The sequence below is a fragment of the Drosophila virilis genome, unplaced genomic scaffold, assembly GCF_030788295.1.
Source record: "Drosophila virilis strain 15010-1051.87 unplaced genomic scaffold, Dvir_AGI_RSII-ME tig00000024, whole genome shotgun sequence".
Lineage (NCBI taxonomy): Eukaryota > Metazoa > Arthropoda > Insecta > Diptera > Drosophilidae > Drosophila > Drosophila virilis.
Window position 1 is genome coordinate 8,037 of NW_027212790.1, and position 14,200 is coordinate 22,236.

A 14,200-nucleotide genomic window follows, 5' to 3' on the forward strand; every position below is an offset into this window, starting at 1 on the left:
AATCAATTGCAGCAGCGGAATCTATTTAATGAAATACGAATGTATTAAAATGATGTTAACTTAAGCTTAACAGCATTGGACTAACATATAGTTCGTTTTGCTGTTAATTAAGAGCAGAAACCAAAACAGCAACAGAGACTCATGAAAGTAATCTCAAAGCATACTAATGGACACATGTTATATGGTAAATGTTAGCTTGAGTTTAACAGCATTGGATTAACATATGGTTCGTTATGCTGTTAATTAAGAACAGAAGAACAAGCACAGCAACAGAAACTCATCAAATCAATGTCATGTTATATTGCTAATGTTAATGTTAACTTGAGCTTAACAGCATTAAGCTAACGTATCTTGTGTATTCTAATGTTAATTAGAGGCAGAAACAACAACAGAAAAAGAAACTCATCAAAGCAATGATTTGGCAGCAACCGAGTCTTTAACTAAATATAATTATATGTGTGCGCGTGTGTGTGTGTGTGTGTGTGTGTGTGTGTGCATGGAATGTTTTGTCAGGCAATTGACACATTTGTAGCGTTGAAATTGTTATCGTCTCGAGGCGCAGAACGGTGGCAAATGCCAAACAACCAACAACAACAGCAACAACAAAGCCAATTACACTATGCAGAAAAAAAAAGGCTAAAGCTCCCAACGCGCCAACTAAAAGTCAGTTAGCGTGTGTGTGTGTGCGAGTGTGTGTGTGTGTGTGTGTGTGTGTGTGTATCTTGTACAAGTCTTGCCTGTTGTTGTTGCTGCGAGCAACTTTTACCAGCACTGCCAGCGACTCCGACAGTGTGACAAATTATTATGTGTGCTTGTATATATGTGTCTGTCTGTGTGTGTGTGTGTGTGTGTATCTATGTGTGTGTAATACATGCATATGGGGCATAGGCAGCAGGCAGGCAGCTTTGCCAGCCTGTCGCTGGCGGCGCTGCTGGTGCTAATGACCGTAACTAAGTTGGCGTCACGATTGTGCGCGCCACTGCCAGCTAACCTCCCCACACCCTTTCCCCTGCAGTACTATATCAGAAGCCCCCTCCCCTCCCCTCCGCTCAACTCTGCCTGACACTTGTGTTGCTTTTGTTTTTGGCTTTTGCGGCTGCTCAGCTGCCTGGCCGGGCCCGGCTTGACTCGGCTTGGGCCGGCGGGGCTCAGTTGCCCATTTGTGTAAAGCATTTTTAATGTTATGACCGAGAGAGCGCGTCTAATAGACGCTTAATTGTGCTGCTGCTGCGGCTGCTGCGGCTGCTGCTGTTGCGGCTGTTGTATCTTTCGGTTGTATCTGTCGCTGTATCTGTATCTGTATCTGTATCGGCATCTGTATCCGATGAGTGGCTGTCGTTGTTGTTCTCTTTCATTATGTATGTTTACAAAGCGTTTAACGCAGTTCGTTGGCTTAATTGTGGGCCGGCGCGTAAAGAAAACAAAAAAGCGGCGCATCTGTCAGATACATTTCAATAAAGATGTAAAAGGCAATTTCCGGCCTATTAAAGGAATTGTTAAGTTTGTGAATTTGGTGTTAATTGTAGAAGGTGCACATTATGCAACATGTAATATTTTGTGGTTTTTTAGCAAATAATTGAAAAAGATACAGATACAGATACATTGCTAAAAATCTCAACAATTTTCTGATTTTACTCCTAAAAGAGTGCTACTTAATTGCAATAAATTAAATCTTGGAAAATTGATAAACTTAATTTAACTTTATTATGCCTCAAATTAAAACACATATAAATTTCCCGTGCGTCGCCTTCCAATTTCGCATATGTCATTAAGAGAATAAATGTCTTTATCATAAGCACAAATGCCACCTGCTACACACACACACACACACACACCCGCACACACACGGGCTTACTTAAAATTTCATAATTTCAACTAAATGCAAAACACGCCCAAGCAAAAACTTATCAAAGCAAAGCAACAAAAACAACACAAACAAAAACACGCAACGCAGCAGAAGCCAATTCACTTCTGCAAGTGCAAGTGAGCTAGAACACGAGAGATATATGCGAAGAGTGGAAGTGTGAACGAGAGAGAGAGAGGAGTACCAGAGCGAGAGAGACTAACGCGGCGCCCAAAAGGGGGAGCCGCAGCTACGTGCGCTTGGGCCTTCCCCCCTCTCTCACTCTCACTCTCTCTCTCTCGCTCCCGCACTCTGTACAACACTGCACACTGTTTATTTATCGTTCGCCTTTCGGTCGCTTCGTCGTTTGGTCGCTTCGGCGTTCGGTCGGTCGCTTCGTACTCCCCAACATGGCCGACATGACTGTTCTGCGCGCCGCAGGCTTCATTAGGCAGCGTGATTCCTTTTTCATTTGTATTTATGCATGTATTTGCTGTGTTCGTCCCTTTTGTTTGTCGACGACGCCCCTTTTATGGGAATTTCTCTCATTGTGCGTGTGTGTGTGTGTGTGCGTGCGCGTGCACTTTAAATTCGTAATAATAAAAACTCAATGAGCCGTCATTTGCTTGTCACCGCCGCGTCTGAATGCACACACACACACATACACATATGTATAAGAAGAAGAATATAATTCCCTCAGTACTTAAAGAGCAAACTTCCCACGTTCAATAACGGAAAGCAACAATTTAAATCGTCAGTCATAAATCTGAAAATGGCAATATTTTTGACATGCTTTTAGCATGTTTATACATATTTATGGCCAAATTGCTGCGCAGCCGCCTGTCAATTTCTAATCGCTGGCGGGGTGCGAGGGGGTCAATCAAACAAAAACCCATTTAATTACAAATCGGCTTAAATTGAAACACCTTAATTGGCATTAACTTGAGGCAACAAAAAAACCGAAACAAAAAAAAAAATATGCGCCTCGCAGCAACAGCAGCAGCAGCAGCAGCAAGCGGCAATTAATCAAACTGGAAATCAATTTACTCTTTCGCCCGCTCTCGCTCTGCCGCACGCAGCCAACTAGCTCGCTTGTGCACAGCAGAAACGTGAGGCGGCGGGAGGCCGTCTTTTGGGATTTATAGCATGCCACATTAAACAAATATACACATGTACACACACACACACACACACTCACACACTCACACACTCACACATGCATGCACATTCATACATAAATATATATATATATATGTGTACATATATATGAGAAGTGTTTGGTTAGGTTTGCTTACTTGCCTTTTTATAAATCCAAAATAATCGCAATTTCTGCTGTTGATATGCTCGTTCCTGCTTCATAGACGACAGCATGCAGTCGTTGTTGTTGTTGCTGTTGTTTTTTGTTTAGTTTTTGTTGGCGGCAACGTTGGGGGAGAGTGAGAGTGGTGAGTGGTGAGTGGTTGGGTGAGCGTGTGGTGGGGAGCAAGGTGCGAACGAGGATTTTCGTTGCCTGCTGGCTTGCTCGCGCAGCGACCCTTGCACTCGCGTGCGACAGAGACCGAGCGTGAGTGAGTGAGCGAGAGCGTGCGGCCCGCAAAGTGAGCAGCGATTTTTAGGTTGTAATAATCCACAAAAGAAACGCCGACGACGACGATGACGGCGACGGCGACGGCGACGTAGCTGCTGCTGCACACAGGAAATGTAAATCCAAAAATTTTCGTTGTAGGCAGAGCTTTCCTTTTCACGTCGTAGCTGTTGTTGTTGTTGTTGTTGTTGTTGTAGCCAATCTCAAGAATTATTTGCCATTTATGTAAGCGCAAGAGCGAGAAGAGTAGAGATTGCGCACACTCTTTTATTTTTTGCTGTTATTACTTTTTTTTTTTTTTATTTGACAAATATGCTGCTGGCAATTTTTCTTGTTTTTTTTTTTCACTGCATGAACTTTTTTATGAGGTTAGTTGTTTTCTTTTTTTTTTTTTTCTTTTTTCTACAAATACAAAAACGGCACTTTGTGTGAGAGCGAGAGCGCGCGACGCGGCGTGTTTGTGTGTGTATGTTGTTTGGAGCGCATACACACACATACACATGCAGAGCTCGAAGTAAAAAATGCACGGGGGAGTTAGTTTTACAACAAAATGACCGACCGAACGACAGACAAACCGACCGACCGACTCGACGCACGCGCGCAGACGTCACAGTTAGTGAGAGCGACTAAGCGACCAGCGACGAACGTTTGTCGGCGTTCTTTTACCGCAATGTTTGTGCGAAACATAAAAAAAAACCACGCACATACATACACACACAGCCATACGTGCGCATACATGTATGCGTCGCATTTATAAACACACAAACATTTGCCTTAACGCCAACAACGTCGCTGCGACGCTTCTGCTGCCCAACATTGTTGCTATAACCGAAAAAAAAATAATATAAACTGTCGCTCAGTGCAGTCGTAGAAGCGAGAGCTACACAGAGAGAGAGAGAGAGCGAGCGAGAGCGACGCACACATACAGATGCACTGCTCATGCGAGAGAAGACGACGAGCGCGCTGTATAGAAATTTTATTCCGGTATTATACGGCTGCTGTGGTTGTAGTAGTTGTTGTTGTTGTTGGTGGCAACATATTGCCACTGCCTTTTTGGCCGTTTTACTACTATTGCGGCGAGCGCTTACTACTTTTTTGTTCGCTTCAGTATTGCTGTATGGTAGTATATATATATGTTGTGCGTTTGTGTAGCATTGCTTGTATGTCAGCGACTGCTGATGATGATGATTACGCTGCTCTTTTCACACATACACACACACATATAAATATATATATATATATACACACACGCACGCACGCATAACAGTCAAGCCCAAGTGGGTAATTTGTTTTATGAGTAGCGGCGGCAAATAGCACTTGTGTATTATTGTTGTTGTTGCTGCTGTTTCTTGTGAATGACAGACAGCCAACGAGTAATAATTTTTAATGCGTTTTTGGCATTTCTACACTGCTGCTGGTTAATTGCTTACAGCACTCATACAAACACACACACATACGCCGAGAAACGCACAAGACGAGAAACGCACCGCGACGCACACGGACAAGAGGAGGCAAAGACGAACGACAATTTTTTTTCAACACTTCTTTTGTGTTGCTGGAATAATTTATTGCACACGCACACACACACATACACATATGAGCACTTTATTATTTGCATAAAATATGATTTAATACCTTTGCCTAATTGCTCATGGAAATCTTTTGGTTTAGCACTCAATTTATGCTAAGAATGTTGGATTGTTTTTTTTCTTATTATTTTTTGTTATTTCTCATAGAATTTTTCGCCTAGTTTGCGTCGACAGTGTTTCATCCGTACTGTCCGCCACGAAGGAGCAACGCGTACAAAAAGCGCATAAATTGAGCGGCTCTCGCTGGCAACACAGCGGCGCGCAATCTAGGGTTGCCAGACAAACTACTCATGTAAACAAGCCAATATATCAACAAAACATTTGGCTCATTTTAAAATGTATCGAATTAAACTGATTTTCAAAGTACGGCAAATATGAACATGTTGTTTTTAACTATATTTTTAAGTAAGTTTAACTATTATTTCCATAAAACTGTCTGTAACTCGACAGCTCTGCGGCATTTGCACACGCATGCCGCACACTAAAGCATTCCCATGCACATACACGACGCGCTCTCTGAGAGGAATTTCTTTAATGGCGGCGTTTTTGCTGTGCGCTCGCTCTCTGAGCGCTCTCGTTCTCGCTCGCGCTCAACGTCAGTGTTGCTGGCTGCTGCTGACGCCATGTTGCGCAGTGCCGCTCTATGTTTATCTCTTTTCATTTTGTTTACTGTGACGTCGTGTGGTCTCACTTGCCAGCATTGCTGCTGCTCCTTTTTTCGAGTTTCTTATTGCCAACATTAAGTTGCTACATGGCGAAGCCAGAATAACATGAATCCAATTAGATTAATATAATTTATATGAATTTAATGTACATCTGCTAAAAATAAGTAAACAGGTGGGCAGGTGACTACGGCAGCGAAAATAATTTTTAATTGATTCAAAAAAAAAAACATTCAGTTAAGCTGGGATTAATTCGTTTGCATTTTGTACATGCAGGGTATTTAGCAGTCTAAATCATTACAATCACTTCGTGTTGCCTTTGCAAATTGTTTTGCGGGCGATGAGAGGAGCGCGCGGCAGCGCTGGCGACGTTCTCGTTGTCAATGTGCGTGCGGATTGATTACTGATTGGCATGTCGTTTGGCTGTTGCCGTTTCAACGACGACACCGGCAGCGCAGTCGACTGCGCAGCGTAGGCAACTTTTTTTTTTTCTTTTCTTTTCCTTGCTTCTGCTTTGCTTGCGTTGTTACCTCCGTTGCTTCTTGTTATGGCTGTTGTAGTTGTTGCTGCGCTCGAGCACATAATGACATAATGAGATTTATTAGGCGCAAAATAAAGCCATAATGTTCCGTTTGACCTTTGTATAACTTTGACTGCCGTAATATTGTTTTCCTTTTTGGCAGGACACGTGCCCAAGCTTATTACATATCGGATGACACATTCTAAAGCTTTTCCCAATTGGACACGAATCAGACATCATCGTCTGGCAATTGCTCTTGCTCTTGCTGTTGTTGTTGTTGTTGTTGTTGCTCCTCATTTGAATGTTGCCTTTGCTGCCATTGATGCAAAAAGGCAAATAAACGTTGTCTGTTGCTGCTTTCGTCCTTTTTTTTATTATTTATTTCTGTTTGCCTCTTATGTCCCATTTGTGTGCCGAAAAACTTGTTTGTGCTTCAACCTAATATACTGCGCGACTCTCTCCCTTTGCCAGTGCGCCCGCTCGCCCCCCGCACGCCTGCTGCCATGTGAAGTGCTTTTGCTGCTTGTTTTCTATTGGCATTCGTGCACGCTCTTTCAATTTTATTGCTGTGATTCTGATTCTAGTTGGATTTGACTACGCACACACACACACACACGCAACTCACACACATGTGTGAGTTGTGTATTTTTGTGTGCTTTTGGGAATTGATATCCTTGTGCGCTTTTCGCTAAAGTTGAAATATTTTTCATTTTATTGCTTGCCATCTCTTTCTTCTTACCCGCCCCCCCCCCCCCCCCCCCCCCCCTTTCGTCCTCTCTCGAACAGTCTCACACATCAACCAGCAGCTTGGCAATATTTCAAATCCGGCGTGCTCATAGGCAAAATGCCCTGCTGCCGCTGTCAACTGGCGGCCGCCCAGCGCCGCACCCCGCAACCCGCCCATCGTCACACGCGCTCGCTTTATGGCTCAGTGCCCTCGGCAAAGGGACCTCAATTTGGCCAAAAAGGACTCCGGCTGGTTTGTGCCTGTGTGTGGGCGTTCAGTTTGAAAACTGTATATAATTCATGCTGTAAAGCGGCTTTGTTGCCACAAAATGTTGCACATCGTTTTCGATTTGCTGGCCCACAACTGCGCTTACCCCCCCCCCCCCCTGCTAAGCCTGCCCACTCGTCTGATTATGTAATTATGTGAAATTTGTGCAAATGCTAATGAAGCTATTAATATTTTATGCGCCATTTAAACAGAGCGCAGCCTCCACCACAAGAGGTCCTTGTAATGGTGTAAAGGAGCACACAGCATGAATAATAAACAAGACAGACAAAAACTGGCAAAAGGCGCATAAGCAACAACAGCAACGAGTCCTGACAAGTCCAAGTTGCCATTTGCAAATACAACAAACAGTCAGACGGACAAACAGACAGACGGACGGACGGACGGACGGACAGTTAGTCAGCCGCAGGACGTTGAGCGTGTGTGAATCCTTGGCTGCCTACTTGGTGGCAAAGCTGTGCCAGCGGGCGTAATGTGATTTACAAGCTAACACACACACACACACACACACACACACAGGTACAGTGAACCCACCAGTCAACGGACAGAAAGAAAGTGTTTGCTGGTGGCCAAAAGCTTTGCTAGTCGAAAGAGTTAAAAAATTGATCAAAAATTGAAGTTAATTAAACATATTACCAAATGCTGTTTTTTATATGCATATTCCTCATTTCCACTGTAAGCGTGTTTCCTTTCCAGCGAGCTAATACTGTGCACATAAAGTAAAGTCACACGCACACGGAGAGCGTAGAGCTTTGCATATTTGTGCTTTGGCTTGTCGACTGTGCCTGTGTTTGTGTCGCCCGCTGCAAGCGTATAAATATTTATGCCAACATATTCTAGTCGCAACACGCGCAGCAGCCGCCCTACACACACACACAAACAGCCACCTGCCACACTATTGGGCTGTCCACCTAATGCTAATAGAAATGGAATTGCCAGCTGACATAGCTATGCACACACGCACACACACACACAGAGAGAGAGAGAGAGAGAGACACACAGACACATGCCCGAGCGAACAAATGAAAAGCATTTTCAAGTTGTCAGCTTCCAAGGGCCAAAACTGAATTTTGTACATTTTGTTGCAAAATATGATTTCATTGTGCTTAAATTGAATTACATTTTTTTTTATATTACATTTTGTTGTTGTTGTTACTTGCGGAGTGTTGTTGCCTGCCTGTCGCACGTTCTGACGTTTTGCGGCGCTCTCGCTTTGGCGCACAACAGTTAAAGTCGCAGCTGCGTTGCTTGGCGCTCTCGCTCGCACTCGCAGGTTTTTTTTTTTTTTTTTTTGCCTTTGGTAGCGGAAGCGGATATTTTCAACGCGCCATTGTTATTTTTTGAGTGCGGGAAATTGCTGGGCGCCTCGGTCTCATCTCTTGCCTGGCGCTCAACAAAGCACACGGCGCCCTTTTTGCAGGCGCTTCAAGAGAGAGAGAGAGAGAGAGAGAGTGGGACAGGCAGAGAGCGGGCGCACATGTACGCGTGTGTATGTGTGTGTGTGTGTGTCTCATCCGCTTCATGCTTATCATTGTATTCATCCTCGCTCTTGTCGTCGCAGTCGCTGCTGCTGCTGCTGCTGCTGCTGCTGCCTTGTCGACAGCTTTGTTTGTGTTGTAAATATAATTTTACGACTCTGGCTGCGCCGCTGCTTGGCTGACAGTCAGTTTGTCGGCCAGTTGGTTGTTCTGTCTATCTGTCGCTTCGCTCCTCCTTTGCAAGTCCTTTGGCACACACACACACACACACACACGCACAGTCAACTTGGCAGTGGCGCTGTCGCTTTTTGTCTGCCGCCCTTTTTCTCCCCCACTTAACATTTTATTAAGCGAAAATGCTTGTGCCGTAAAATGTGCGCTTACATGTTCGCCCGCACCGCTCGCGCCCCGCAACCGCCACACTCGAGCACAACAGTTACAGTCATCTGCAGGCCCAACCCTAAGGGGGCCGCTTTTGGGCGCTGCGTGTGCGCGCAAGGGTGCGTCAGGAATGTGCCGTTGGTGCTGGGGGAGGGGGGGGGGGGGGTTGGGGTGCACAAAGGCAAGGCAACGGAGTCATCGTCATTTTCATTTCCTGTGGTCGTATTTATGCTTTTATTTGAATTGATTTTATTTCGTTGCGTTTTATCTGCCCAGCTGCTGGATGAGGATATGGCGTGAGCTTGTTATGACTATAAATGTGTGTGCCTGTGTGTGTGTGTGCCTGTGTGTGTTTATGGTTGTGTGGCTGTGCGTTATGCTGCTGTCTGGCATGTAGTTAATACGTTGATTTCATTTTTATGATCCCTTTTGCCTTGCCACTTTAATGTTAATTTTATTATGATGTTCGCCGCCTTTTTCTCTGCTTCTTCTTCATCTTGCTTTTGTTTCTTTTTTCATCAGACAAAGGTTCGTTCATTACATAATGAGTTCACTTGTGTTATTGCCAAGTTTGTAATTATACAATAAATTAATTTCATCATATGTATTTTTGTGTATTGTGTATTGAATTACTTTAATTAAGATTGAAATTCAATTAATTGAAATATCAACCATTAGAGCGAGACAGCATGATTAACAGTTGTTCCAGTGTTGCCAGATTATTGAACTCTCGAAAGGAGTTTTTAGAAACGAAGTGAAATGAAGTGAAATATTAAATAAATATTTGTTAACATTTTATGGACAAATTAAATACATAGATCATACATAGATACCTTATATATACATGTAAATATTTACCATGAAGTTAAAGTTCATTGCAAATCCATACAACTGTCCGCTCCCATTTAGCTTGTGCAGCCAACAAATTCTAGCTGCTTTTAATCACAAGAACACTTGACAATGAGAGTAATTAGTCAAAATGCGTATACTTTAAATGTGTTTCTTTGCCATGCGGTTAAAGTCCATTGCAAAGTAACTTAATTTGTTGCCGTATTTGAACTAGATGTTGGAATTGAGATCGGAGCTCTAAGCTATTTCAATTGCAGCACCACTTGACATTGACATTAATTAGTGACAGCTGAACAAGGAGGCTTCAGCTGTTGGCACTGGGCGCTGGGTACTGATTCCTGTTGCTGGTACAGGTTCGACTTAATTGCTGGCTGTGTCTTGGTGCTGGTCTCCACTCAGCCGTGCGGTAATTTGACGCATTTCACGCTGACAACGGTAGCCGCATGTTGCGAAGACTTAATGGCAGCGCTGTACGCATAAAATCAACAATTACGCAGCACAAACCGCACAAAACTGTTGAGCGTTGGCAGACTATGGAACAGAACTTGCCACATCATGTTGCCCCAGACAGGCGGGCGCGCAGAGCAGCGCTAATTCTAGCCCGAGCTGGGCTAAGTGAGTGCAACCTACGCAGCAGCAGATGAGGCAACTGCAGACGAGCCACTTAATATACGATACTGGAAACTGGCAGCTTGCGGCAAGTTGTTGGCCTGCACTGATTCTGATTGCTGGCAAATAACTTGGCAACTTGAAAGGCCGCAAAAAGCACAGACAAGCAGCCAACTAGTTAACGTCACTTGAGCTAAAAACTTTTTGCCAGTTTCTGTTTATGTTGCATGCCATTGTTTTATGTGCCCGAGTTGCCTCGAGTTGCACATGCAACTTTTATGTGGCAAACATGTAGCTAGGCTGCAAAGCCTCCAGCTGTAGCTGGCTGACTAGAGCAAAACATTTGAGTTATAGTGAAGATTGTTAAGCTTTCAGCAATTAAGTTGAACGAAAAGCTTTCATGTGCTTTGAAATCTTTTAATCGAATGCTCTGAGTAGACTAAAAAATTGAAGAAATAAATAAGAAAGTTGAAATTTCAGATTGTAAACAAATTGTAAGCTTCCATGTGCTTTGACAGCTCTTTTAAAAATGTTATGTTGCAAAACATTTTAACTGCAAGCTTTCAGGTGCTTTAAAAGCTCCCGTTTGCTATGCTATAAAGCAGCTCATAAAACAATTAATCGCACAAAAGCTTTCAAGTGCTTTTAAAGCTCTTTAAAGAAATGAGCATAGTTGCAGCACAGAAAAAGTTTTAATGGGCGCATTGTTATGCAAAATGTGCGATAAGAAACTAAATAACTGAAAGCAAAGGTTAACTAAAACTTTTCGCACGCACACAAACAGAGAGAGCGAGAGAGAGAGACAACTAGCTATATATATACTTTACTTGCTTCGGTGGCATAACAAATCCACTGCAAATTATCTAGCCTGGCATGCTTCGAATCTCCACGCCATTTCGTTGCCTACTTGAAGGCGCTCGGCCGAGACACAAAACTTTGGCCACACGGCTCAGAAAGTTTGCTACTGCTACTGCTGCTGCTGCTGCTGCTGCTGCTGCTGCTGGTAAAGTTGATGCGATTATGATTTTCAATTTTCAGCAGTCAGCAGCAAGACAAAAATACACGAACCCCCAACTTGAAAAAAATAACAACCACAAGGCGAAAAGCAAAACCAAAAGCTATAGAAATTTGCTGAGCAGGCGGCAGGCGGTGGGCGAGGAGTGGGCAGGGGGGGGGGGGAGTGGTACGGGGGCGGACAGTTGCCCTGCGGCGGCCAACAATAAATTGAGTTTTGCTAGCTTGGTCAGGCAGCAATAGCAGCTGTTTCACAGCCAAACGGCAGCAGGAGCAACAGCATGAGCAGAAACAAATCCCCAGCACAAAGTTTTACACACACACACACACACACACACACTTATATATATATATACATACTTGTATATGTTCTCATTCAAACTGTGCAAACTGGACAACGGCAGACAGTTAGCCGCAGCAGAGACTGAGAGAGAGAGTGGCAAAGGGGGCGGGAGAGGATACATCGTGTATTTCATAATTGTCAGTGTGGTGCTGGTGGTGCACAGTGGCTGTTGCCGCTGGGTTTTTCCACTTGAGCTGAGCTCATATAGTTTATTAATTTGTTAGAAATATCTTGTCTTGTCAGTTATCAACCGCAAAATGGACGATATACACTGGCTATTACAGCGAACAGTGCGTGCCGCGACATTCCGTGTCCAAATGAACCTGAAACAAACTCGGATCGACACATGCAGCTGCAGATTGAGAGACATCGAAATATATTGCATGTGACAATGCAGTGGGGGGGAAGCATTGGAATCCAAACAGAAATTGTTCAAGAAAATAAGCACGAAATAATTGAAAATGAAAAAGTTTATTTAATTTGCAAAAAAAAAATGACTTAAATAGAAGATATTTTGCAATATATTAATTAGTAGACCCAGAAGAAGAGTTTCTAATGTTACATTTTATAAGTTTTAATTCAAATTCTATGTGCATTAAATAAAAGATAGTTTTTTAAAGTAATTTATGTAACACATTCTTCAGTATGACATTTCTTTTATTATATATATAATATATTTGTTATTATTTACGATATTATGTTATAAATCATAAGAGTAATTTTCTTATATTCAGTTCGCAGCCACTGTATCAAAAAATATTTCGTAATATCTGCAAAGCTCTCATGAAAGCTGATTTGTTCGCACATTCGTCTCCAAACATTCGGCGACAACTGAGAAAACATTTTGTTCACATATTTGATTTGATTTATACAAAAGTTGCACGATTCCTTTTTCTTTGTTCTGCCGTTGTCCCTGCGGGGCATAATATAGAGCTAGTGAAATGTGTACTTTAAAAAACACACACACACACACACGCACACACACACACACGCGCGCGCAGGACCTGCAGATTCCATGGGGCCCGCCCAGTTTTGCCGCGTTTATTTTTCATTCCTGTTCAAATTATATTGTTGACCATCAACAACGTTGGCCTCCGTGTGCTCGCTTCCTCAACCCACACACACGCCCCCTCCGCCTTCCCCTGTTCCCCTGTTCCCCTGTGCCCCTATTCCCCTTTCCGGCAGCAACCTTCAGCATGGGTTTTTGTTTCGCATTGCCTCGTTGATTTTTGCACAGTTTTGTTTGACTGACAGCGACACCAACGAGTATATATATCTATATGTATATTCAGGCGGATCTGCCCTATCTCCCCCCCTTGCTCCTCTCTCCCCCTGTGTGCCGTTCGCTGGCAAGCGACCCTTTTTGTTATTTGGCCGCTGTGCGCCCCGCGGCGGCATCAACATTAACGCGCTTCGTTGCTGCTCGCCCCATAATCCTTTCAATTTTTAAATCATTTTTTATTTCTGCCTTTTGGCTGCAATCCGAACCCTTGCCAGCAGTCCCCTGCCCCTGCCCTGCCTTGCCTGCCTTGCCTTGCCTTGCCTTGATGCCTTTTGTGAAGTCGTGCGACCCTCGCCGCAAATATTTATAAATGAAACGTGTGCATTTCGTGCTTATTTGATTGATGCGCCAGTGTCCAGTCCAGTCGAGAGGACCGGCAGCTTGCCCCATTCGACACACCCAAATTCTGTGCAGTTATCTCTAACGACAATGACATGTTTATCCCCAAATGCCAGGCGGCATTCAAAAGCCAGCCATTTACACCTTTAAAGCTCTCTCGTTCGCAATTTCATCAATTACTGCATTTAATCAACTCGTTAAGCCGCAGCTCCGACACCTGCAGCTGACCAAGAACAACAACAGCAGCAGCAGCAGCAGCAGCTGTGTGGCAGGGGCAGGCACAGACGCTGTGGTAATTACGAAAATGAAATCAGTCCCAAGGTAAGTTTCATGCTGAGCACATTCAATGATTACAGTGAAGGGGGCCGGAAAGCGGGGAACACAGAAGAGGAGATTGTGGAAGTGCTATTGAAGCTAGATTTCCGATTGCTACACGAACTGAGTCTTTTTTCTCTGTCTCCTCTTGCAGCTGCTTTGCAGGCAAAGAACTTCGCTCCCACTGAACTTAATTGAATATGAGGACAATAAAGAAATGCAAAGAAGTGAAATATCTGCTGCAAAGAGCTTTGACAGCTCACGGCAGCCTGTTTAGCTATATTCATTGTCTACACTCAATTTAGCTAAATGCTCAGTGAATTATTTTAAAGTAATTAATTATAAGCAGCATCGGACTTTATTTGCCACTTTAAGAAGC